At 41.1% G+C, this 26,394-nt stretch overlaps 1 long non-coding RNA gene across 3 annotated transcripts; it reads left to right on the forward strand.

Annotated features, from left to right (window-relative positions):
• Positions 1 to 1,703: 1,703 nt before the first annotated feature.
• LOC149918048 (uncharacterized) lies at positions 1,704 to 26,187 on the forward strand. Of its 3 annotated transcripts, XR_016465806.1 has the most exons (8): positions 1,704 to 2,405; positions 3,422 to 4,658; positions 5,481 to 5,653; positions 8,352 to 8,789; positions 10,084 to 10,144; positions 11,063 to 11,164; positions 12,118 to 12,727; positions 18,269 to 26,187. It is a non-coding gene; the product is annotated as an uncharacterized LOC149918048 (long non-coding RNA). The 3 variants fall into 3 exon arrangements; XR_016465805.1 differs by lacking the exons at positions 3,422 to 4,658; positions 11,063 to 11,164 and having other exon boundaries at positions 1,706 to 2,405; positions 8,352 to 10,144; XR_016465804.1 differs by lacking the exons at positions 1,704 to 2,405; positions 11,063 to 11,164 and having other exon boundaries at positions 3,056 to 4,658; positions 8,352 to 10,144.
• The last annotated feature ends 207 nt before the right edge of the window (positions 26,188 to 26,394 follow it).

Below are 26,394 nucleotides of genomic sequence, written 5' to 3' on the forward strand. Positions count from 1 at the left end.
GCACACCCAGCTCCTTGCTGTCAGTGCAGTGCAGGGCAGTGCAAAAGCTAAGAAGTCCTTGACTCCATATACACACTGCCATGCAACGTTGTGCTATCAACGTTTTTCTCATCCTAACTTCAAAACACAGCTCTGTACCAGCTACTAGGGAGAAAATTAAGTCTATCCCAGCCAAAGCGAGGACAGACAGTTAAAACCTATGTCCCAAGCAAATTGAAGAGGCTGTTTAGTTCTCCCCAGGCTATTTGCTGGTTTTTAGTCCTTTCTGCATGGAGTGCTGCAAAGAATAGTGCAAGCCTGGGATACTGAGCTTTCTTCTGACAATGTGCAAGGCAGAACACTCTTGTAGGTTCTTCTTGAGCCACTGAATTCCTGTTTGTGTTTCTGTAAGTCAGCAAATTTGTTTATCAGGGCATGGCCACGATCAGCGTGGTGAGTAATAAGTTGGACAGAAGTTATATTCTTTAATTTAATCTCTGCCATCACCTGCTGTTGTGCTAATTAGATCAGGGAAGATTCTCAGGCAGTCCCCAGATCTTTCTATTCTCCAGTGTTTAGTGTTGTATGAGATTGACACTCTTTTATTAATGATCATATCCCTTAACAACCTCCTGAATAGCTGCAGGGGACAACTTAGAGTGCATGGGTTATACCACATGAAAGTGCAACTGAACTATTTAGACACCTGTCCATAGTGACAGACTAAATTACGAAGTGTGAGAAAAAAAACAATTTCTTGTAGAGCACAGAAGGGCTCCATTCGAGCAGTTTATGCCACAAGTGGGTGTGAAGCTGATAGCTGATCTTTTTTGCTGCTGTCTGCCTTTTGGCTATTCACAGAATTAAACAATACACAGTGGTGTATACAGAGATGTATGTATCTTCTTGTACCAAAACACCATATTAATTGTAGTCTCATGTTAAAATGGAGCCTTTTCTGCAGTTCAGATGTTTAAAAAAAAGAAAAACTCTAATTTTGAGAGAAGAATACCAAGAAATGTTAGGGTCGTTGCAGACTTTCAAGGTACTAGATAAAAGAGGGGCTAAATGCCATTAATGCTGGAGTCCTTGGTCTGGGTCATGCAGCAAAGAGTTTTCTGGAGGCCTTCTCTAGCTAACTGAAAAGGTGACTAAAGGTGGTCTTGACCTCAGTGACACCCAAATTTACCCAGGTATCAAACCTTATTTTTTGTGGAATATTTCAGAAGCACAGCTACAGATTTTGCTCCCCATGGAGCAGAAAGGGGTAAATGTACTTGCTGCAGAGCTCAACACTCAAAAGCAACCTGGGGACAGTGTTGTGCACCCAGGCATTGCCCCTTGACCCACCCTGCCTGTAGTTTCTCAAGTTGTGCCTCAAGCAGTTCTGCATGAGCTGGTGAGCTGCTGTCAGCTGCTCCTTGTACTGCAGTACAAAGCACAGGTGGATGCTTTCTGTGATGCTCAGACGATGCTTAGAGCATCACTGTCATAACCTGCTCTGACAATGTAAGTGATTGCACTGACTAAACCTTGAGTGGTCAGCCAGGTTTTCCAGAGCTCCCAGCTTTTAAGAGAATGAAGGAGAAGACTGTACTTCTAAAAGAAATATTTATTTATTTGCTTGTCTAGTTTTAAAAGGCCTGAAATATCCTTTGGTAAAACCTCTGGAAAATTTACAGGCAGTATTTTGTTGCTTATTTTGAGAGAGAGAAAAAGGCATCTTCAGAAATGCCAACTGAATGTGAAAGGAAAAAAAGACAGAACATGGGAAAAATCTGTAAGAAAGTCCTTTTCCGTATTGTACTTCTTCACATCACTTGGGCCAGTTTCACAGAGTGCCATAGTGCTGTGCTTTGATATTGGGATTGTTGAAAGCAGCAGATTAGTAGGAGCTGATAATCACTGCATCAGATACTTGGGAAAACTTCTTGTGGTTAGTTAACAAATGTCTTAAAAAATTCACTGCTATAAAAGTGTAATTAGAATATATACTTTCTGAGCAAGTCACATTATAAGGTCCTCATTCTTCCTCCATACACATTTTTCTTTTATCAATTTTCTCACCGTTTGATTTCTCTGTGTGATAGTTTTCTTTTAAACCTGTATTTGTATTAGAAACAAATGTTTCTATGTTATTCCCAAGAAACTTTTCATGTTGACTTCTTTATTGTAATTTATGTTTTTCTTTCACAAGTGGCTACAGTTTTCCTGAAATGATATTCCAATTCTAACATGGCAGTATAATGACAGTGCTGAATAAGTGTCAGGAAATGAAGAGGAGACTACCATAAACGAAATGGCTCCTCAGCATTCAGACAGGACTCAGACTCTGATGCCTCACTTCTGCTGCCCCTACACTCCTACAGGTGACTTGCGCTGCTCACTTGGTGAAAGACTGCTCCACGAGACAAGAGGAGATAAATGTAAGGGTCCCCTACCTTCTGAAAAGATTAATTACTCAGGGAAAGAGCCCAGTAATGAAAGGTGAAGTTGCTTTTGTTACAGGCCATTGGGTTCTGGACAGCCTTTCCTATTTTCCACAGCTGATCTCTGAAGTAAATGGTTTTCTTTCTGTTGACTGTCAGTAGCATGTCACTGTGCAGTGACTTGGATGTGCAAATGTTCTGGGCTGGAAATCGTGGCCTCTGCCAAGCCTGCATAGACTGCATCTCCCACTCTTAAGCAGTTGGTGAAATGGAGGAGTGCCCTCTGCCATGGTTTCTGTTCAGTCTGGAAGGAGTGAGATCAGCTCTGAGCAGGCAGAGATTGAGGAAGTAGCCTCAAGTGCCCGATGACTGAATCTTTCCTTGCTGGACTTCCTGTTCTTACTTCCAAATCTTCATTTTTTTGCAACAATTGTCTGCTCCACTACTCCTCTTGCCTTTTTTGATTTTTTCTGCTTTCTTTTCCTCTGCTTAAGTCTTCCTTTCTTTACAAAGTATGGCTCTACGTCCCTGTATGTTACAGAGGGGTTGGACCAGATGGCCTTCAGAGGTCCCTTCCAACTCTAAGGATCCTATGATTCTACATGTGCGCGCGCATGGACAAACACATGCAGAATATAAGTGTAAAATCTATATTCTTCCACTAGACACCTATGGATGACATCAGTTACCTAGATGTTTCCTCCTGATCTCAGTACAGCATGGTCTGCAGTCTCTGACCGGTTACAATGAAGATGATATCAGAGCAGTGCACATGCACTCTCTCTGGTATTTCTGTTTTCAGTGGCATGCATTTACGATTTCCTTTCTAAAAGACATCAGGCTTCCTTCCAAGACACTGCTCCTCTGAAAATTACTGATGTCAGTAAACAATATCTGAGTACTGATCTTCTGTGCAGCTATGCTGAGTTTTCCGTGAATAATGCTAAAAATCTGGAATTTTATGGTTATGTGAAAACTTTCACATGATGGCAGCTTTTCCTACATATCAACAGCTGGCCCTTAATGTGTGCCCCAAAAGATTGAAGACTGCAAATTGAAGAACTGAGTACCCAGAAGTCCTGTTGTTCCTGTCCTCCAGAAGTCCTCCTTCCTCTTGCTGTCAAACTTACAGCACAAGTGTGCTTCGTGGATTTGTCTTCATGGACAAGGCTGGGGACTACAGTTTGGCTCTGAGAAGAAAACCAGGTGTACTGACTCTATTTCGTGCACAACTATTTATTTCTCCTGATTTTGTTTTATGACAATTTTTCATCTTCCTTAAGAGCAGATTCTCACTGCAACAAACCCCGCAACACCTGGGCAGTGTTTTCACAGCTGATGATTGGAGGCAGTCAGAGGAACCTTGGGCTTGTCGCCTAATAAAGTGCATTGTAATGTGGCACAGATGCTCTTTTGTCACTGGTTCTTTTAGGGACTTTACTTCTTTCTCATATAACAGCAGAGCTCTTCGTAAGTGTTCATCTCAGTGGTCCTTGCCTTACCTCCTTGAGAGAGCTGGCTCAGAGGCTCAACACTCTCTGGAGCACGTGAAGAAGTGGGTTTCATCAGTGTATTTCTCAGGCTTCACATGAGCTGAGAAGCTTAATCTCTCTTCTTGTAATGGAGTGCTTCTAGAGTTGTGACGTACTTAGGAAAAATAGCACAGACCTCACCTCGCACATGAGTATGTGGTAAGAAAATGAGCATGTGCAAAGCTGAAGGCAGAGTCCAGTTGAGATTAAGAGTTTAGAATAAGCAAGAAGGAAGTAGCAACAGAAGAGGGGTAATGAGTCACTATCGGGTGTTATGTACAGCTGCAGCAAATCTGAAGAAGGCAGCTGAAGTGACTTTGCAGATTTTCTTTAGGGGAAGCTTTTCCTTTGCAAAAGGACCACTATAAAAGAGGAACAAGCTGTGCTGGGAAAATGCTAGCAGCTGGTGCTTATTGGTCAACTGCAAGTACAGACCAGGGTGTGCTTTGAGAGAAGTGAGCAATGCAAGGTACAGAGTTTGTTGGTTGCGGTAGGAGAAGAAAGCAGTGCACAAAGGATGAAGATCAGGTGAAGACATAACGGAAGTGATAAGTCAGCAAGATATTTTTTACTGCAGCGTGCTAAATAGCTTTGCAGGAAGAGCAATGAGATTTGTTGAAACCAGAAAGAGGAAGCTACAGTGAATATCTAAAACAACGAAGGCCTGAACCACAGCTTTACTAAAGAAAAAGGGGCTGGATTTTCAAGGCAGTTTGCAGTAAGAATGAGTTGGATCTGTGTAGAACAGGTTGACACTTCTCTTGCTAGCTGTGCTTGTTAAAGAGAATGCTGCTTCTTGCAATTCAGGTTGCTTCTCTTAGAAAATGAGTGAGCATTTTCATGCCTGTCATTATTTAGAAATTTTTGCAATAAATCTAATCTGATTATTTCAATTTCCTCTGCTTTGATTCCTCCTGTTGTCAAAATTAGTTCATCTGCTGGACCCTACAAGCTTTTGCAACTTTCGTTTCACTCGTTATTCCTATGATAACCATTATGTCAGCATAAAAGTCCTCCCACCCTGCACAGTATTTTTATATGGTTCTGTCTTAGGCCCATTAAGCTGAAAGATTTTTACTCAAGAACTTAAAACATAAGACTGCCTAAACTGTGTTTCTCAGTTGTTATTCTTTTGTTTATTTCATTACAAAAAGCAAAAACTCGCACAACTCTTTGGCTTTATAAATCAACTTTGATATCAGTGAGGCTGATATGAGTGAAGTTGTTGACTCAATATCACCAAGCTTACTTAAGAATCCTACAAATTATTGCTATAATTTGAATAAAAATAAAGACTTTCTTGTGAGCTATAACGATAATTTCAATAAGAAACTTTAAAAAAAAATTAAAAAATTAGCATTAGTTATGTTCTTCCAGCTAATATCAAGGTTTGATGAAAAAAAAATCTCTCTGCAACCTTGAAAAATTGCTTAAACTCTCTTCTACAGTTGTAGAGATATTTCAGTTACAGTAGATGTTACTGAAGTTTTTCCAAGTGTACTTTTTGTGTTCTCTATTATGTGTTCTTTATTATATACAGCCTACAGTGAAAGAAATGACCCTTCACCTCTCCAGTTTGAAATCACAGGGGAGGTGAAGGTCTCCAGAGGCTGATGGTCAAATGGAGGAACAGCAATCACCAGACCCAGTTGTCTCTACTGGAGAGCATCAGTCAGGAAGGAGTTGACAACTGAGCTGCCCCGGGGAAGGAAGGTTTGATACCTTTGGCTTTTGTTTGGTTTAGCAGTTTGTTTCCTTAGCAAGACAATAACAGGCGTCAACTTGGGACCAGAACAAAAAGGAATGTTTTATATTGCTATTTATTTTCAGACAGAAAGGAAATTTTACAGGCTGTTTCGATGTTTCTAGTGGTGAAAAGGAAAAAAAAAGAAAAGAAAAGAAAAAAAGGCTCTCACTTTGTTGATACAGACTGGAGGAAATAAGGATAGGGAGCCTAAACATCTCATCTTCATGTAAATAGGGCTGCCAGCTCAGCCATATACACAAATTTCAGGAGGGGTAGAGAAATGAATTGTTCCATAGTTCACGGAAAGAGAGGTATAAATGCAGAGAAACCAGCCCAAACCACCTCAGATTTTCTGTGTGTTCTCTCCCCTGCATGAGGTTTTCATCCAGCTGTAGGGTATTCAGTGAACTGAAATGAGGATGCATGTGAAGTTTCTTTTTATTTTTCCTTCCTGAAATTCAATTTCCTTCTTCCCTGCTGATATCCCACATGCCTGGCACCACCCCTTTTATTTTCTTCTTGGTAGGTGTATGGGAACTGCTGAATCACAGCCTGAACCTCTGATTGATCACCTGAGGTGAGCAATGAGTCAGCCCTGGGAGCACAGGTGAAGGCAATTCAGCTGTGCTGCTGGAAGGGTGTAGCCTGGCTGCACCTCTCCTAGACCCATTTAAGAGCTGACTACCAGTGGGGAAGGATCTCTGCTGGAGATCCCTTCTCTGGAGTTTTGTAGTGAGCCCAGGACATGAGTAAGCTTTCTATCTATTCTCTTTTTGTTATTATAATCTGTTCTGCCAAACTCTCTTGTTTATTTCATAATTATAACATCTTTATATTCACCGACTATACAGTAGTATACAGTAGGGTTCAGTCCTTTTCAACAGGCTCCCCATCACTCCCCTCTTCAGACAAACGCAGCCCTCCAACTGATGTGCCCCTTAGGAAGTAGCCTTCCAACAAACAGAATGCTGAGGCTGTGAAGGAGAGGTGTGGGTGTTACACCACTGATAAATGTCTGAATTTTATACAACCTTAATGTGTGAGCGTAGTGATTTTGTTGGGATCTTTTAGCTTAGCCCTCCCTTGCCATTCCCTTTTGTGTGTCTACGTTTACTCATGTTAGATGCATCTCTGCCCAACACACTTGTACAGATGCATAGACACAATGCAAAGGATTAAACCAGCGCGTTGCTAAGTCTGAGTAGAAGGCTGAAAGAGCAAGAGCCTCAGGGGTGTTCCATTCTGCTGGTTGAAATCTATCTTAACACAAAACCTTTCTAGTGCTTTTCTTTTCCTTAGAGAGGGATAGAGCTTGCAAGAACAGTAGGACAGTATCATTAGGCACAACACCACAGATATAAGCTGAGTGAGTCACCACAAAGCAATTGAAGATGCTGGCTTTGAAGTTTGCAAATACAATACATAGAACTGGATGCACTTAGGTGTTCCCTGGTTGTGGTGGCTGACTTAGTAAGCTTTCAGCAAGAAGGAAAGCAGCGATTTTTTTGTCTCTTCAGCTCTGTTCTACTACATAAATTGATTATGTTTTACCACCTTCAAAAGAAAATAAAATGATTTCATCCTACTTTAAAATTTCCTTTTGTGGTAATGTTTGAAAAAGCACTGATAACAGGCTGTGTACTGTAGTACTGCCAACATTACTGAGTGCTGCTGTCTCTTGTTCCCACCATTTGTTGATTTGTGATTTATGAAATGAGTGAAGCAGGAATTATCTGTGTACAAAACTCAATAGAGTACAGCTTTGATCTGTGATCAGCACTTATTATCAAACTCATTAATAATAATGTGAAGTTTCAGAAGCAGCTTTTTAATGGAATTCTGTCCTCAGAATGAGTTCCTGTATATTTTCCCTGACATCTAAATAAGCCTGCCACTCAACAGCTGCAAAAATGGGACTTCTTTCTTCCTCACTACCTACTCATTAAACACGTGGAAAGACAACACGGGACCTTTCTTCCACTGTCACACTGATTTGCAGCTGGACAGATTCAGAATGATGAAGGTGGGAACAGAGAAAAGTCAGAAGAACTTGTCTTTTTTACCTTCAAATCAGGCAGGCTACAGTTGGGCTCCCTTATTTTCATCTAAGGGAAAACAAAACTGGGATGATACCATGGTAGGCAGTATGCATCACCAGTGCAAAACAGGCCACAGAGCAAAAATAAGGTTGTCTTACTGTTCTGCAACTTAAGCACTGTTGAGGAGTATGGGACTATTTATTTATTTATTGAGTGCGAACAGCAGGACTGATGGAAATTTATTTTTTAGTCCTAAGGTGTAGGCAGCTTTTCAGCTTTCCCACATAGTGTAATGCATTTTCATTAATGCTTGTGTTTGCCAAGAGAAGGATATAGGAAAGTGAACGTGCATGTATATAACTTACTGTTCTGTAAGTGCTAATTCAATTTGTTTCTCATTTCCTTATATTAAGTCAGATCTACATTCCTGGAATTCTTGTAGTTCATATAAAATCCTAAATTATCTATAGCCAAATCCATGCACGGGACACCTGTGATCACTCTCCTTGTGAAAACTTGCTTCATTTTATACCGAGACACTGTCTTTGTACTGATTTCCCTTAGAAGAAATATCTAGGCGAATAAAAACTTAATCTCACTGTCTCAACTTTTTTTTCTTTTTCAGCTTCACAGAAGTAATTTTATCAGGGAAGAATAATTTCAGTAAACACAGTATTCAAAGTTGCTGAAGATTTTGCTTTGCTTCGTGAGAACATCATATGACATGTGCAGGACAACCAGAGGATCAGGCCCAGCCAGCATGGGTTCATGAAAAGTAGGTAGTTGGCAGGACCAGGGAGGTGATCAACCCTTCTGTACTCAGAGCTGGAGAGGCCTCGTATCAAGTACTGTGTCTAGTTTTGGGCCCCTTGCTACAAGAAGGACACCGAGGTGCTGGAGCATGTCCAGAGAGGGGCAGTAATGTTGATGAAGGGTCTGGAGCACAAGTCTTATGAAGAACAGCCAGATTCAGAGAAGAAGAAAGCTCAGGGGAGACCTTATCACTCTCTACAAAGACCTGAAAGGAGGTTGTGATGCGATGGAGATTGGCCTCATCTCCCAGGTAACAGTGATAGGATGAGACATAATGGCTTCAAGATACACCTGGGGAGGTTAAGGTTGGATTTTAGGAAAATATTCTTCTCAAAAAGAGTGATGAGTTGTTGGAATAGGTTGCCCGGGGAGGTGGTGGAGTCACTGTCCCTGTAGGTGTTCAAGAACATGGAGATGTGGCTTTGAGGGACGTGGTTAGTGGGCAATATTGGTGGTGCTGGTGATGGGTTGGTGGTTAGACTCGATGATGTTAGTGGCCTCTTCCAGCTTTAATGATTCTGTGATTGTATAATTCAATTGGGTAAAAAATAAGAATATCATTTTTTATCTTCATTAGATGGATTTGGATTTGTAGAGATTACATAGAAAAAATCTGAACATAATTTCTCCTTAAGGGTTCGTAGCTACTGATATTCACATTCTGCATTCTGGACGAGAGAAGATTTCCCATTTGCCGTTATTACTACAGCACTCCTGCCAATAGAACAACTCCAGATCTTTTCCTTCTACAGTGGTTGTAGTGTCTGGAGCAAAAGCAGCCAGCAGCACTGTAACATAAATGTATCAAAAACCACACTTCAACTTAATTACCTATTCTATACTGATTCTGTAAGAGAGGGAGAAGGAATTCACTGTTGCTTTGCTTAAATATGTCAGATTGGAGCAGTAATCTTGAAAGTTCCTTTACCTTGGATTTAAAGTATGCAGGAAAGACCTGTATCGTCCCTAAATCAGCAGTCCACTGGCAGAAAGAGACTGGTACCACAGGAAAGATTCAGTGCTGTAATAAAAATGTCTCAAGCTATTAGATTTTTCTGCTATAAAAGTAGAATGTCTTAGAATTGTGCTGTTATCTTAACTCTTGCCTCATATACGACAGACATATGGAACTTAATTGGGGGAGGAGGAAGAAGGTTAGGATGTGTCCTGTTTTGGGAAGTTGGGAGAAAAAGAGCGCTGACCTTTTGAAGGTCCTGTAATTTGTTTGCAGTGCTTTTATATTGTGCAATTGGACTTGACCGTTTTTAACCCCATCAGGAAAAAAAAAAAAGAGAGAGAGAGAGAGAATCTGGTATTCTTACTTTCTTGAAGGAATTTATTCCTGTAAAAGCTGAATAAGGGCTTAAAATCTCTACTTACACTTAAAATTCTCCCAGTTTTCTTTGTGGGCTTTGTACCTCTGCCTGTATTTTCTCAGAGCAACCTATTCTAAGTTGGTTTCCGTTTCAAAAGAACTACCATATGAAAGCTCCGTTCCTTCCTTTCTGAATATTTCTTGGAAATCATATTCCTCAATTACATAGGCAAACCTCCACAAGAAGATAAATCCTGTCAGAAATCAAAGTCGTGGAAATGGCACCTCTGGTAAGTAGCATCTTGGCATGTTACTAAGTAATACAAAGGCAGTCGGAGAGTCACAAGTCCTTAGGAAGTGCAGTTGACAAGTATGTCAGAAGTAAAAACAGAGAAGCTGTTTGATGAACGCTTTTTCAGCTACAACCTGCAGTACAAAATTCTCTTGTTGCATATCTTCTTTTCAAAGTCTATTTTATATAGTGTGTATATATATATATTTGTAAGGTATTGGGCAGTAATTGGTACAAGACAGCTTGTAATGAATAGTGTCTGAACAGTGAACAAAGCTCTCTTTTGTTTTTGTTTTTTAATTAAAAGAGAGGCGATCTTTTCTACAGAAGAATAGAAACCACCAAAGTTCAACTTCTGAACTGCCTTGCAGAGGGGTCCTTTTCTCTCTACTGAGAGACCTGCCTCCTGATTTTGACACCGAAGTTGGAATATGTCAGGATAAATACCTCAATAAATAGACACTTACGTGTATGTGTTGAAACTAATTCTGAAAACAAACTCTTCTGATGCAGGCATTTCTTTTTTGTAAAGCTTATTTCACACTTCACAGGTCACTTCACCTGAAACCACCATTTTCACACCTTCCTGTATGGTTGTTATTTGCAGACAACAGTTACAGGACCAGGCTATGGGTGAACTGCAAAACTCAGAAATGGTCTCATGCTCACAGAGCTGAGGACACATCTGGTCACAGTCATACTTATGGCAAATCAAAGGATGTGGATTTATAGTTCAGTTTCTGATACAGAGATTTTGGCAAGCTTACTATTTGGGAATTTGTTTCCTAATATTTTTAGTCTGAATTAACTTGACCTATTGCCTTCTCAAAGGCAAAAGTAAATACTGTTTTTTTGTTAAATACAGAGTTATTAGACTGCTCATTTTCCTATGCTATTTCTTTTCTTATCCCATCAGAATTTTCTATTTGAGAGAACCTCCACTTTTCTGCCACCAAATTGTCATGGAGCTCATTACCTCCAATGAGATGAGCAATGATGTGGAATAAACAGACCTCCTGTGAATGGGAAATCTTTCCATTCCGTTCCTTTCAGTTTGACCTTTAATAAACACATTTCTCTGCTACATGAATGGCGTTTCATCCCCTGGATGCAGCACATTGCTTTATCCTGGAGAAAGTAGAGACTTCCATGGCAGTTTTTAATACTGTGTTCACCTGTCCAAATCCTTGTCGGATGTCAATAAAAATCTGATTTTTCTGCCAATGTGAATGAATTTCTACAATAAAATTTCACTAGTAATGCTTTTTAATGAAGGAGTGTTACTTTGCTTATGAGTGAGTGCAGCATTTAATCATATAAGAAGTCTGATTCAGAACTTTCTGATGTAGCTTACCACATAAATATAGTCTTGGGAAGCATCACAGAGACTCAGGCATACTGAAATCAACACAGGTATGGCTTCTATTGTAAGTTTTCTCCTTACTTTCCTTAGGGAAAAAAAAAAATCCACTACCTAAAAAAAAATAAACAGAAATCAAAACAAACAAATAAAAACGTTGCCCATCAAAGTGAAGTGTAACAGAGTTACAGCACAACATGAGTTTGATTTAGTGGTATTCAGTTACCGCTGTGGGTAACTGGCCCTGTCCTACAGCAATCCTCTTTTTTTTTTTTTTTTTTTTTACATAATTTGAATGCTTTTGGATATTGGCACCCTATAGACCACAAAGCGTGAGAAATACTGCATGGGAACCAACAGCGCACGCTGCCTCACGCCATCCTCGTAACATTGCCCAGCTGGCTTTGTCAGAAAGAAAAACAACAGCAAAGTAATTCCTCAGCTTGCTAGAGGCCCTTCTTCAGGGACTTCTGGATTTTTTTTTCCTTGTTCAGTTTATGCGGTTATAATTTAATATTAGTGAAAACAGTTTTACTGCAGGGTCTCCTGAGCCGTAGGCAGGAAAGTTGTTTCCCTTTCTTGACTTCTCACTCCGGCGTTTTCTTTTTCAGTGAGAAAACCTTGCCTGTCGGGGATAGCACATGAGAACATGTGGGCTGAAGTCTCCCTGTGGCAGGGAGGGCAAAATTAAATCAAGGTCTCCTTGATCCCGAGGACATCAGCTCACCCGGCGTTGATGGGAACACCGCACTGTGATTCTCCACCCCCAGTCTAAAAGGACTTGTTCTTTGCACAGCTTTTGAAAGAAAGAGTACGGCACCTTTGCATTCTGGACAATGGACGGAGGTAACTCCATGAAAATCCCTGTGGAAAATCCCACCTCTCCGTGCCAGCTTTACCTTCTGATGCCTGCAGGCACTTCCCTGGGGAGAACGGGGCTACCTCATTCTGATCAGGTTGCCTTCCCATGCACTCTAGCGGCAGCTGCACAGAAGAAAGTTGTCTGTGTCCTCCTAGGCTCAGCTTCCAATATTGCTGAAGAGAAGACAGAGCCAGTGAAGAGTCACCCCCATATCAGGTGGAAGCATAAAAGTTACAGAACCAAATGCTTCAAGCAGAGTCTGTGTCTAATTCATCACTGCTTGCCAGGCACAGCCCACGTAGTCCTGGTGGCATCAAGCTGTAGAAGCAGGTCTGGCATCAGCATGTTCTGCAGAGCAGGTAAGATGCTCTGCATAGAGCCCTGCTGGGGAGATCTCACCTGGGCTAGGAACAGCAAAATCCATTGTCAGTAGTTGTATGTTATTGCCTTTTTTTTCCTTTGCCCTTTTGTCCTCTTAGTATCACTGAACATCATGCAGCTGAGAATTTACAAGGCTGGCAGGGTCTAGATTTCATCTACTCTGATATCACTATTAGACTGTGATGATAAATGAGTTGTTTTTCCTTGGGGAAGTTAAGTTTTGCAGCCAGCCTTTGCTACCATTTTTTCTCCTGTACTGCATGCCAGGCCAAATGCCTCCTTGTTCGTGTCCTCAGGCTTCTTGGAAATATCTGGAGAAAAAGCTTGCACTCCTCTGGTTTCAGTGCAGATGGGAGAATAGTCAAGAAAACAATAAAGGACAAAGCTGTGAAAGTTCTACCCCAATTGAATATCACCATCTCTAAGTTACTTAATCAGAAGCTGTTTTGGTGGTGTTTACTTTTTTACAGTTTTAATTTTCTTTAAAATAAAACTTAAATTAGCATAGGATTTGTACCTTAAATAATCATTAAGATTTCTTTGCATGATTTCCAACAGAACTGCATGGATTTTGTGGTTTTTTTCTAGGTAGCAAGACAAAGCATAAGGTCAGTGAGCCTATGTTATTGTCATTTCTATAATAGTGTTTACAAATGCAAAAAGGCCATGAGGTTTTTTTTGTTTTTTTTTTTTGTTTGTTTGTTTTTTGGTTGATTCATGTACAGTTTTTCCTGTTTTTAAATGATTCCAGCTTGCATATATCTTTATTGCTTGCAAAATAAATCTCAGTTGACATCCAAAATGCTATTGGTATGGGGCACAGTTATTATTCCAGTGCTCTTGGCTCAGAGTTTTTGCACTACCAAGGGATTTAGATGTAACGCATTTCCTTTATTACTCTGGACCTTCCAAAAATGACATGGGAAGAGAACAAATGACAAATGCATTATCTTTTGGATGTCAAAAATGTTTCCTTAAAATTTGAACCAAAGCCTGCTTTTTAGAGAGCAGCAGTGCAGAGACGGGCAGAAAAGCAGAATGTAGAAGAATTTTAATGAGTCTCTTGCTGCCCAAACGCTGTCTTTTGCTGTTTTTCTCCAGGCTTTGTGCCGCTGAGTATTTTAGAATTGCCATTTCTAGATCATTAAAATATAAAAGAGAACAGGTAATGCAGCTCATGCAGGGAGATTTGTGAAATACTGAGTCAGGATGGACTGCAAGAATCTTTTAAATAAAGAAAACATAGACATGTAAGCATCCGTTGTCTACACAGGCAAGTGGTGGGTAATGCAGAAAGTACTTGCCACATCACTGACCTGTTTGGGCTGCTGCAAAGCTTCAAGACTCACTCACTGAAATGTCTGAGCTGGCACTTCCAAACGTTCTGCTCCTCATTTTCTCTCCGTTTCTGATTTTCATGGCTACAGAGATGAGAAAAATACATTGCTGCATCTAGACATAGTAATGCAGGAACTCAAAGCACCCTATGAACTCCAATTCTCAATGTTTCTTCAAACTGGACTTAATTTTGAAGGCTGAAGATTGACTTTCTGAGATAGAGTCTCTTAAAAAAAAAAAAAAGAGAAGTGCAATAATAACCTTAAAAGACTGTAAAAGAGAGGAAAGTTCAGGTGAAGCAGTATTACTACGAAAGACAGTTCTCTCACAGAAATTCTGGTACAATTTTAGGAAACTGCTGACATGAAGAGCTGACAAGGTGTTTAGACAATTCCTACCTAATATGTTCCTTTTGTCAGGACAAACTCTGCCATCTGTTATTTTTTAGTAGTGATAATACTGAGGAATAGGCATAATTCACAACTATGTGAGCTCAAAAACAAAAATCCAACTGCCAGTAATATGTACGTATAACATGGACTTGAAAGCACGTTTTTGCATACAAAGTTTCCCAGTTTCTAAAGATGTGCTCCAAAATATAATAAAAGCTATAACTGAAATTATGTCTGATTGATAGGCAGTAAAGGCAGGTAGTGGCATATCAGTGCAGAAGATATTAAAACATACTGCTAAATTGGACAGTGGTAAAACAGTAGAATTCGGAGGCAGGCTGAGGATAAAATGCTCAACTCCATAACCAAAAAAAAGAGAAAAAAGCTTTACTTGCAATCCTGCCAAAGCTGTCTATTATCTGGCAAAGTCTTTTTAGAGTTTTTTTGTAGTGCTTTCATCAGTCGCTGTAAATTGAAGATCGGTGAGCCTTGCATCAATATAAAAGAAGTTAGATACAATAATCATTAAATTTAGAGTTTAAAATGATGTAATCCTGAGCTGTCGTGGCTTTTCAAAAGAAAATCAAAGTGAGCTTGAAAGATCATGAGATAAAAGTGTGAGAGAAAATAATCTCGTAAGGAAAACAAAGCAATAATTGACCTGTGACATATATTCGGTATTCAGAAAGATATGGATCGACTTAATATACTAAACACTTATAAAGGATAAAAACTATCAGACTTCAGAGTTAAGCCTGATTTCTAATGAATGAAAAGAAAGAGAAACTTTCCATGTATATACCTGACATTTCTTTGTTGCCAATAAGGTAATTCCTTGAATTTTTCTCCAGCACTAGCTTCTGTCAGGAGCAGATTGCTGGAGCTGATGCTGGCTGCTAATTCAAGTTGCACTTCTGCTGTGCAAGTAACTGCAAGGTGAAACAGACATTGCGAAGAAACCAAAAAGATGGGTAAAGGACACAGAAATATTTCCCTCTGAGAAGCTGCTTACAGCAAGTGAATTCCTTTGAGGAATCCTTTGTAACCCTCCCACCCTGCTAAGGTGCCTTAGTTCAGTCATCAGAAAGAGGACATCCCAGGTGGCCCATTAGCAAAAAATAAAAAAGGAATTGGAAAAGCGTACACAGAAGAAAATAGAATCCCACTGGCCCTTTTTTTGTGCTTTGCTCAAGATTCACATCAAAGGGAGTTTTGCTGTAAAAATATATTTCTTGTTTCTATGGAACCTTCTTTGTGAGAATGCTAATGTTCTTTCTATAGCAAGGAAACCTTTTTTTTTTAAAGCTTTGGCCAATGATCCGATGTTTTCAACTCTATTCCAATAAGGTTAGTTCTTCTGAAACCCAAAGTGCACAAACAAGATAGATTGTAGTAGGCTCTCTAAGAGCAGGCTCATTTCACTGGAGTCACAAGCAATATTTTTTATCCATATATCTAGCAGCAAAACTCTCTGATATGGTAATTTTTACAGCCTTTACTTTCTCTTCTCCTTCTTTTGTATTCACTTCAATTTATTTAAAACAAGGGATGTGCAGCCATGTATTTTGTCCTGAAGTGCCAAAAAGCACACGTACTGCACCCATCAGAGACTGATGCTGGCTTAGGATACACACAGGCAGGTCTGTTGGATCAGGAACAGCAGCTGAGAACTGGCCTGGAAACAGCAACAAGACTGCTCTTGGCAGGTGAATTGCTGGATAAGGTTTGCTATTACCACCTTTTTTATTGCATTCCTGCCTTATAGAAGGTGCCCACAGCTGTCATGGACCCCCTTGTAGACAGCTGAATAAGCACAGTTTCCAGTTTTTAATGCGATTCCTTTCATAGCTTTCGATTTTCCTGTCACCTCAGAATTAATATTTTGGTAATACTTCCACATGCTGTCTTCCAGGGGATCACACCCATTTATTTTTTCAAAAGCTGCTGAAACAAACTGAAATTCTAGCAGATCTTTGTTTCCCTGCTACCTAGGCTATTCTTGAAAGCTTTAAGCTGTAACACGTTACATTAAAAACAAAATCAACGTTCATATGTGCAATTGTAACCCAAAAACATTGTATTGAAGTTGCAAGTTTTGACATTCATCATTCTCAGAGCAGCAGGATTACAGGAGAATTGGTCCTATGGTCTGTGTAAGCATCATTATCAGAAGAACTCTTCCCAGTTCAGTCACAGTTACGGTGCAGAAAATTCCATCTCGAGTTAGAAAGAGAATATTGATGAAAATATTTAAATTTTATAATTCTTCATATAACACAGAAGCAACCCAGAATGCACATCTGAGACAGTGGAATCTGGGACTTAGCTGAGAGACAATAGCAGTAAATATTCTTTAATTCAAAAAGTACTCAAACCACACAAAAGGCACTAAGAAAGTGCTACAGAAGATAAAGTGAACAAACTGCTGGCCATGTAATTATTCTCCCAGCAGGCTCATCAAACAGTTCCCAGCATGCCCTCCTACCTCTTCTGGGGATGTTTTGACTAAATCTAACAAAATAATAGCTGCAGTCACCTCCTTACACAGTCACTTGCGAAACAAATTGGATGCAGTGTCAAGTCTTTGAAGGAATTGATGATTCTCATCAGCAGTATTTGACTGTCAGATGCAAACCACCTGGCAGAGATGCAAACCTTTTGCAGGCAATTGGAAAAAAACATCTTTTTTTTTTTTTTTTTTTTTCCTAGACTGAGAAAGCCTCAAGGAGGAAAAGTGCTGAAATGTGCATATTTTGTATATGATGTTTTTATTTTTTTAAGAGGAAAGGGATTTTTTTGTCATATTAGGTTGCTTCAGGGAAAGGTACTTATGTTTTTGGAAACTTCTCAAGCAAATCAATCAGTTCACTCCTCATTAGTGCAGATATTCTCTTTCCCTCATCAGGAAGAAGAAAGATGAGCAAGCCTGACTTCAGGAGCTGTTTCAAGACACTTGTTACATCTTCTAATGCTTGTTATAGAAACTTCAGAAACTTCCTCCCAAAACTGAACTAGAACTCAAAGCTTAATTAGGTCTTTACATGAAAATGATTGTCAATTTTACTGTGTCCTGGTTAGATCAGAACTGCTAAGCAAATATTTCTTTCTTTCTCTCTGTTACCAACTACCTGTAACCTGGAGCAAGAGCTTCACAGTTAGGTCTCTTATACCCATTGGCTTCACAGCTCAGTTTTGATAACTATAGACATATTTTAGGTCTGAGTAACATTTAACAATGGTAGCAATTTTAGCAACTTGTAGGTTTTAACTGTAGTAAAACTGTAGAATAATAGCATGATAAATTTGCAAGTGCAAGTGATTTCTCTGTGCACATTATACACCCTATTGACCACAAGCATAAAGCAGTCTTTCTACTCCTTGAGTTTACAAGAAGTTGAGAAGGAAGATGCAGTTCCCCTCCCTGATGTGCAGCACACTGGTAATCTCCACTAATAATCAGGAGCATGAGTACATCAAGGTCTTGTTTTCTGGATTTAAATCAGGAACACCACTGAAATCTGCTTTTGCTGTCAGACATGAGCTATCCCTTAGGAGGAAGGGACAGGACACCATCTGAAGTATCCAAGTAGGATCATGCTGGTCATGATGGAAGATTGGTCTAATGTCACAATGAAGCTCCAAAGCTACTCAAGGCATCCATGAGACCTCAGGGTGGAACTGATAGAAATTCCCATTTTGTTAGCCCTGGAGTATTCCAAACCTGTTCATCATGGGAGAGTTCTGCTCATGTTGGATAGCTATCAAAGTACATTTGTCTCTCTCCTACAGACAACGAGCTGAAGCAGAAGCTGACGTAAGTCAGAATGGTGCTGCTGAATCAGTTGGTGCTGAGGGAAAATGACAGGATTCCCACTGTGAGTGCTATATATGTCTTGTCATACTTCTGTGAAGGAGAAAAGTTATGAATCTCCTGGTGTTTCTGATCACTTCACAAATGCATGTCCTTTAAGGCGAAGAGGGACCATTAATCTCTGACCATGCCTCAAGAGGGTCACAGTCTCATGAAGTTAGCAGGGCAGCGAGGCGTATAACTTGCAAGTTAGGAATAAGACAAAACAAGTCAGCTAGAATGAAAGCCCTGGGGTGTTACTGCTGCTGCACCCATGGAGGACAGAGGAATGTGCTCAGAGCCTGCCCAGCCAGCACTGGCCATGTGCTTGCTTCTCTTCCGTCCCAGGCAAAGATCCTGGCCATCCTCTTTAAAGTATCCTTAAGTATGAGAGGAGTAGTGCTGCCAGGAATATTTGCTCGTGAAGAGGTTATAGAGTGTAAAATATTATCTTAATGAGTTCTTTCAGTCACTAAATCCTAGTAAAGCAGAATCTTTCAGTCACCAAATACTAGTAAAGCAGAATCTTTCAATTTTGTTCTTTTTTTTTTTTTTTTTCCTTGGTTCTACATGGTTTACAAGCTTAGGGTAGCTGAAGAATCAAATTGCCTTTAGAGAAACCTCTTTCCTCCACTGTTGACAATTCAAAATGTTAGACTTATTCAAAACAACATTTGCATGTCTAAGTAGATAGATCAGTTTCAGTGTGTGAGTTACAAAGTCTGCTCTCATCTGTCACTGAGTTTATGGAAGTGAATCTTCTCGGAACAAGCTTCTCTTTTCTTTTTTTTCTTTAAGTTCTTACTCACAAACTTCATTAACTCCAGTTACAAAATTAAAACTGTGCTGACACACAGTTTTTTTTTTTGTAGTCTTTTGAGTGGTTTGTTGCATAATGGCTGATTTGTTCCAGATTCCACTTCAAGACTATGTTAACAACAGGGTCATCCAGAATGTTCCCCCTTTATGCTATTTCAAGAATTGCAAATATTCTTTGTGTTCTATCATGCAAATGTAAATATGATCTCTTGGCCTTTGTGAAGCTAAATTCTAAATGAGACAATTGGCAATTTCCTGCATCTTACAGTAAGATTTCTTGTCTTCTTCAGTCCATAAGATTTCTGTCTCTCCTTCACCTGGTCTACTTCTCCACATTTTCCTGCACATTTGCTATGTAAAGGCTGCTTCTGTTTGCCTCTTGTTCTTGACCTAATGGAGCCAGCCTCAAGGCTGACTTAACCTGATTGCCTGGCTGCTGTGCTTCCCAGACCTCCTGCCTGCAGGATCACAATGCTGCAGGACCTTCCTGCATGTCTGGAGCTGAGCCAGCACAATTGCACCACAGTCCCAGCACTTTTTGCTATTTCTACAACTGTTGCCACTGAAATCGGTGGAGCTGGCAGATCCTCTTCCTGCTCAGCCTCTAGAAACTTGTGTCCATGGATACTGACATCTGGGGTTTGTGTGGGGGTGTTTCTTGTGCCAGGACGGCCAAGGATGCAGCTTACAGCAATGAAGAAGGGCACAGAAGGACAAGTCCTCAGCATGCTCCTCGCCCTCACAGGCACCCAGACACTCTTCTCTCTGCCCACTGTAGCTGAAGGCTTCCAGCCTTAGTGTCGTTCCCTCAGGTCCCAAAAGCACTGACCCACTGTTTTAGCTGAACGTTTCTAGTTTAAGAAGTGGCCTGAAAAAAAAAAAAAAAAAAAAAAAAAAAAAAAAAAGAGAACATTCCTTTTCTTTGGAGTATTTATTTCCCCGTGCCTAACTCATTACAGCCTGGTCTGTTTAAACATCAAAAGTGCTTGTGTAAATATATACAACGAGGCTAAGTGATTAGAATAATCTAATGCAAATTTCAAAGTCTGCGAGCAGATCTGAGAAATCAACACTGTCAGAACTTTTATTTCCACAGCATGAATAGAAATAATATAACTAAAGAACAGGTTGTACTTCAAAGAAAAGAGATGCTGAAATTGTAGTAAGTAAAACAATTGCTTGGATGTAGGGACTGGAGCACGGGACATGGGGGAAGAACTCTTCTCCCCTGTTGTAGATGCATTTTATTTGCTCATAAACGCCTGAGAAAGTACTGGCGTGCCTGTGAGTAATGAGGCTCTCTTTTCCATTAACTTTTGCTTTAGAAGGTTTTCAGAAATCCTCGTTTGCCCTCCGGGACTGACTGGCTTCCCCGCAGCCGCACCCCGCAGGCAGCCCAGCTCTGCGGAAGGCACCTGCTGTCATCTCCAAACAGACGAGGAAGGGAGACATCTAAAGGCATCTCCGGGAAGTTCACACTCCTCCTGCACACGCCGATCTCAGATTTCGACAGAGGCAAGTATTCCCGTTGTGCAAAAGTAGACCTAGCACAGAAGAAAAATATTTCTGAGAAGCATTGCACGCATTCCCTGCAGTCGTGTCAGAAATGACAGTCGTGTTTAAGCTCCAGCAGCCACATGCTACAGTATGCTGCCAGCCTCCTAGCTACAACTCTTGAAGAGTTTTTGATCTGCACTTCCATCCTTTCCCCTCACACTGTGAGGTCACTGCTGAAAGGGAAGGTGCAGATGGAAGCTGAGGTGTAGAGGCACCACCTCTCCTATCTGGCAGTGGATGTGCAGCAGCATCAGTATCACACGCAATTAGCATTCAGGCTTTCAGGAGGATGCACAGCTTTGCCCACTAGCAGCAAGCAGGAAGGTGAAAAAAGTCTCCTCCACTCCAGGGCTGCCTGTGAAAGTGGCTGCCTTCCCATCAGGAGAGCGCAGTACAAAGCAGATGTTGCATCTGGTCCCTGAGCTGGAGTGGAGGCATCCACCTCCTTCCCCCCACCTTGTCTGGTAGCTCAGAGGCCCAAAGTGCTCCTTTCTTTTTTGCTATCGTTGCCACCCAAAGTGCAGCAGGTCAGGGAGCTGCTGGAGAGGTGATGCATCAAGGCTGGAAGTGAGGCTTTTTCTAATTCTTGGGACAGGCATTTTCATGAGAAAAAGAAAAAAAAGGTACATTTTCAAATCAATATTAGGTGAACAGTTCAAAAATAAAAGCCTTTCCCTCAGAGATGCAAATCATCTGGACTGCTCTAACATCTTCAGGGCTCTAATGACCTTAAAGCACTGTCTTTATGCCATCTGTAAGGCAACCATAGTTTGAACTGTGAAGGACAATTTCATTTCAAGTGACCCGTCTGGAAGGAATAAAAATTCAAAGCCCAAATGGGAAGAAATACTTGCTTAAACACTCACAACTTTATTTTTACTTGCATCACACAGAGCAGTGACCAGCTCTGGATAACCTTTCTACTCCCTAGAAATTGCAGTGTTCCGCTGTAGAAAATGCAAAGAGTATAAGGTCAATGTCAAGTCATAAAACAGCTACAAGTGCAATTTGAGCATTTGCAATTATGGGAAAAACAAGAAAAAAAGGTACTTTATGCTCCATCTGGAATTCTACTCCCTCTGTAAACAGTGTTAATAAAATACAGATGCAATTCAGGCCACTGGCATTCAAAAGTCATTAACATGAGAAGCTGCTCAGTGGCCTGTATGAATCACATTTTGTTGGTCTTAGACCAGTGCCCATTAGACAGACATCTACATTACAGCTAGTGCCAGAACCAAGTGCTGCAATGCATTTTCTCTCTGAATTCCCATTTTGAAAGTAAAGCTAATCACTTTTGGACACCACGGAGTGCCTCCTCCCCAGCATCGTTGGTGTCCATGCCATACACGAGCTCTACATCCATCTGCAAGGCTGCTGGGTCAGGATTCAAATACAAACAGGTACAGAGAGCCATGACTGACCTTCATGCAGCAAGTAAGAACTGTCAAACTGTTCTACATTGTGAAGGCTGGTGCCTCTATACCACGTGCCCCTACAGAATCAGTTCTACATGCTAAATGCAGTCAAAGGCATCAACGTGGCAAAAAGATGCAGCGTACCTGCAAGGCAGCTTTCTGGGTACGTGATAACCAACACAGACAGGACTATGTTATCATGAACAAAAACTGTGTACATATTTCATCTTTGCCATTGGATTTTGGCCTTGCAAGAGGAACTTGCATGTGTGCTTCATACCCCTTTTTAGCCTTTTGTGAACTCTTTGAGTCAGTCTTTGTCTGCTGTGGTGTCCAAAGCAAAGTACGAGTGGCTTTGCAAGAAGCCTCTAAATAATCAAAGGAAAAATATTTGTAAACACATCTGTTGTCTGCCATGCAACTTCTCCCTAACCTACAACAGATTTTTCCCCACAGGAGGCTGCTAAATTAGGGCTTAATACTGAGGCAGCATCTCACATACTTCCTCTGGTTTGTCCTCTTAGTATAAAGCAGCCTTCACTTCCAGCTAGCATGAGAGTTATCCCTCTGGGAGACACCAGTTTCCATCCACTTTTTGCAGGATCATCCTCTATGAGAAACCCAGCCATTCGCTACCAGCTGAGCGTGCCTTGCCCTTCCACTCAGGCAGGCTTTCAAGCCTCGTTGGATCCATATGCTCCAAATGATCCCGCTGATTTTTCTCCTGGTTTCTGCATGGGTATGACTTGTGGCTGTCTCATCCATGCAAAGGCTGCCATATGCTCTTGGGTACCAGCAGGAGCAAGGCAGGACAGATTATGATCTTCAGAGGACTGCAGCTGCCACCAAAATAGCGCAGGACCTATATATAAGCTTTGAGTTTTCCTGTTAAGACTTGCTGTTCTTCTGTGACACACCCCTTTGTACTCAGATTTGTCATGCATCTTACAGGTTGGAAATCATATCCTCAGCCATCAAATCCTCCATTTCTGTCTTGAATAATATGCTTTGTAGCAAAAAAAAATTCTTGAAGATGTTTCTGTGAACATACAAGTAAATTTGTTTTTAAGGCTGTAAGGATATGGAATACATATTCATTCACTGAGATGCTTCAAAAAGAGTACCAGGGTTAGCAAATGAAAGTAAAAGAGATCTGATTTATGCAGTAATACGGTACAAAGACTGTGCAGGAATAATGCAAACAATCATTTTATATGTGTTTATGCACATTAACTCTCTAAGTGATTATACCATCTCTAACATCTAGGTTATCACAGGGTTCTGTAATGCTTCAAAGGACTATAGCTGCAAATAGACAAGCATAAGTTCCATTTTGGTAACAACAAATGTATATTTTTGCTCACACAACCTTCCTCCTCTGTCAGCTGTACCTGCACTTTTGTCTGCTCTTTGGCTGATAAAATGCCACTGACGTCAGCTATAGCAAAGCTTCATGCTTGATATCTGTGCAAGCAAGAAGAGGATCAGGGCCACACACTACACAAACAAACGTCAGTCATCGAGGGCTAAGTGCTCAGAGTGAAGGTAAGTGAAAGGGGCTTTGTGTAACTCTTCCACCACCCTCAAAGATGACACAAGGTTGGACTTAGCTAAAGAAGTCTGCAAGTTGCCTTCTTTTTGCTTTGTGTGCTCTTGGAGGAAATGCTTTGAAAAGGCTAAAACCACTGACATTTTGGTGCTACGAGGTAGAATGTTAGCTGGTTAGAGGGGAAACGCTCCCCTAAGTGTGTGATCCATTAAGTTGTTTTGCAACACTGGGAAATGAAGCATGGAGTATTTTACCAAAGTCAGTATCCTGTGGGGATGAAAGAAAAATCAGAATCTTTCACTGCAATAGGCTGAGCTCTGCCACATATAGATACAAATCCAGAATATCTCCAGGTTAGTTGCCCTGAGTTTGACTACAAACCCAGGGTCTGTCCCACCAATTTGGATTTCTCCAGCCCTGTGTACACAATGCTGAATCTGAACCAGTCGCTGGCAGCTCAGATGCCTGTGTGGAGAATTTCAGCCAGATACAGGAGCAGCGTAGGAAACCGGGGACTCCTAAGTGGCTGCCTGATCTCAGGTGGGGGATACCTTTCTCAGTGATGGGATTTACTGTAGCTTTCTGAATGAGTTTTGGTTTATTCTGATTGCACAGACACTTACACTCTGAAGAACATGAAATTTCTATTAAGTGGAGAAAGGGCACTGCATTGGTATTCTGCAAATAGCATTCCTAACAGTCAGTCATTCCCACTCTGCTCGCAGCTCCAGCACGGAAGCATGGTGTTTCAGTCTGTCCTGGTAGAACAGATCAATTACCAGTTTTCAATGGAGTGCATCTTGATGTCACTGCCTTTCTCCTGCAGCTGTTGACTGCCTGTGCTGTAGCTGCTCTTCTGAGCAGAGCAGCTCTCTCTGCCAGATGTTCAGCTATTCAGCTGGTGCTTCAGCATATTTTCTTCTGCCTTCCCTACAGACCTGAAGGGCAGGAAAAGGCTCTGCCAGGCTTGGCCTGAAATGGATTTGGACTGATGTTCAGGGCTACTCAGCTGCAGGTTTTTGTTTCAAATTCAACTCAGAGGATGGAACAACAACAACAACAACAAAAAACCTCTCAGGAGACTTTCTTTACATAGGATACCTAAAACTTGAATGAAAGCAGAGGCTGGGCATTAAAAAATGCCAGATTCAAAAAGCTGTTGGCACTGAACATGGTTGATCAATAATATTTTGTTGCTACAATGAGAGCTTTTACTGAAGCTGTTTCCCCTTGATCTGCTGCCAGGGACAGCAGCAGAGGTCTCTGAGGAGCTCAGAATGGAAGGCAAAGGAGTCTGGAGGAGGAATTCCTTTGTGACAGAGACTACAGACTGAGAAAAACCTCTCAACCGTGTGCTGCAGCTATATTTTTACAGCCAAAAGCTTGGTAAACATAAAAAGCAGGCAGTGGGCTGTTGAAAAGAAAGAAAACTCAAACCTCAAATGCACTTTTCATAGTATTCTGGCTTCAGGTTTCATGAAATGACAGGGGAATTGAAACACATCTGAAGACGGTTAGGTACCTCTCTGCCTTTCCCTCCACACTGGGTGTATTGGGATTTGAAAAACAGATGAATTTTTAAGCAGCGGTTGCCCAGAGTATGGACTCTCTCTTCATTATCAGTTCAAGAAAAGATATGCTGGATCAGGAGTTTTGCCATAGTAAGGAGTCTTACCCAAGCGCAGCAAGGAGCTTGTTAAGATCAGTGTGCCTCAGCTGGGCACTGACCCACCACGTTACAGGCACAGTAAGTATGATGCTTGCAAAATCTGATGTGTTCAAAGCACTCCTGGAGGGCAATCCTGTGGCTCCTGCTCTGAGATTGATGTTCCTGGGGTGCAGCATTCTGGTTTCCTCTCCTGCTGGTGCTGAGGCACAGCGTATCCAGAAGGGCCAACGCTTCCATTCCTGCCATGAATAGGTCAAGAAGTCAACGGTTGCGAACTTACAACATCGGGTCAGGTGTTGGAGACAGTGTTGGCCTTACTGTACACAACACAATGTGTGTGCAAAAGCACTGCACCTTCCATTGGTGACAGATACAGTGGGTACTTAAATATGCCTGGCAAATAAAGCAATTTCTTAGAATCCAGCTGGAGAAGATTTGGGGCAGAAAGCAGCAACATACACAAGTCAGAACCCTATCAGCTCTTGGGCACCTCAGGCCCATGCTGCCCCATACAGATGTACCCAAAGCGGTGTCCCACCACCTGGCCTGGTTTCTGCCTATTGCTGGGGCACTTCGGGCTCAGGCAGCTGAGAGCTCATCCACTGGCTTTAGGTGGTTTTGGTCCTGCTTTACAGCTCGTTCAGGTTTGTTTGCACAGGCTAAACCCACACTTGTGAACTGCACAGTAGATGTACTCCACGCCTCTCACTCAGTAAAGAAGTTCTAGGAGTTAGCTCAGCTGCCAGTGTGAGCAACAGCCACGTTCAGAGAGGGGAGGGCCAGAGCCCAGCCATTGCACAGACTTAAATAACCCTGTCCTTCCAGTTCTGCCATACATTTTTATAAGGTGGGTTTTTCTGTTTGTTTTTATTATTATTATTATTATTATTATTATGGAAATAAACCAGATACGTTTAATAAACAAGCAGAATCTTTGGGTACTACATCACTGAAATCAGAACAGAGGGAGGCCAGAAAACATCTCTCACTATGAAAACTTTTGCCTTATCTCTAAAGTAACACATTTTCCTGATCTAATAACTACGAAATACA

This window comes from Phasianus colchicus, chromosome 4 (assembly GCF_987193195.1).
Source record: "Phasianus colchicus chromosome 4, bPhaCol1.hap1.1, whole genome shotgun sequence".
In the NCBI taxonomy this organism is placed as follows: Eukaryota; Metazoa; Chordata; class Aves; order Galliformes; family Phasianidae; genus Phasianus; species Phasianus colchicus.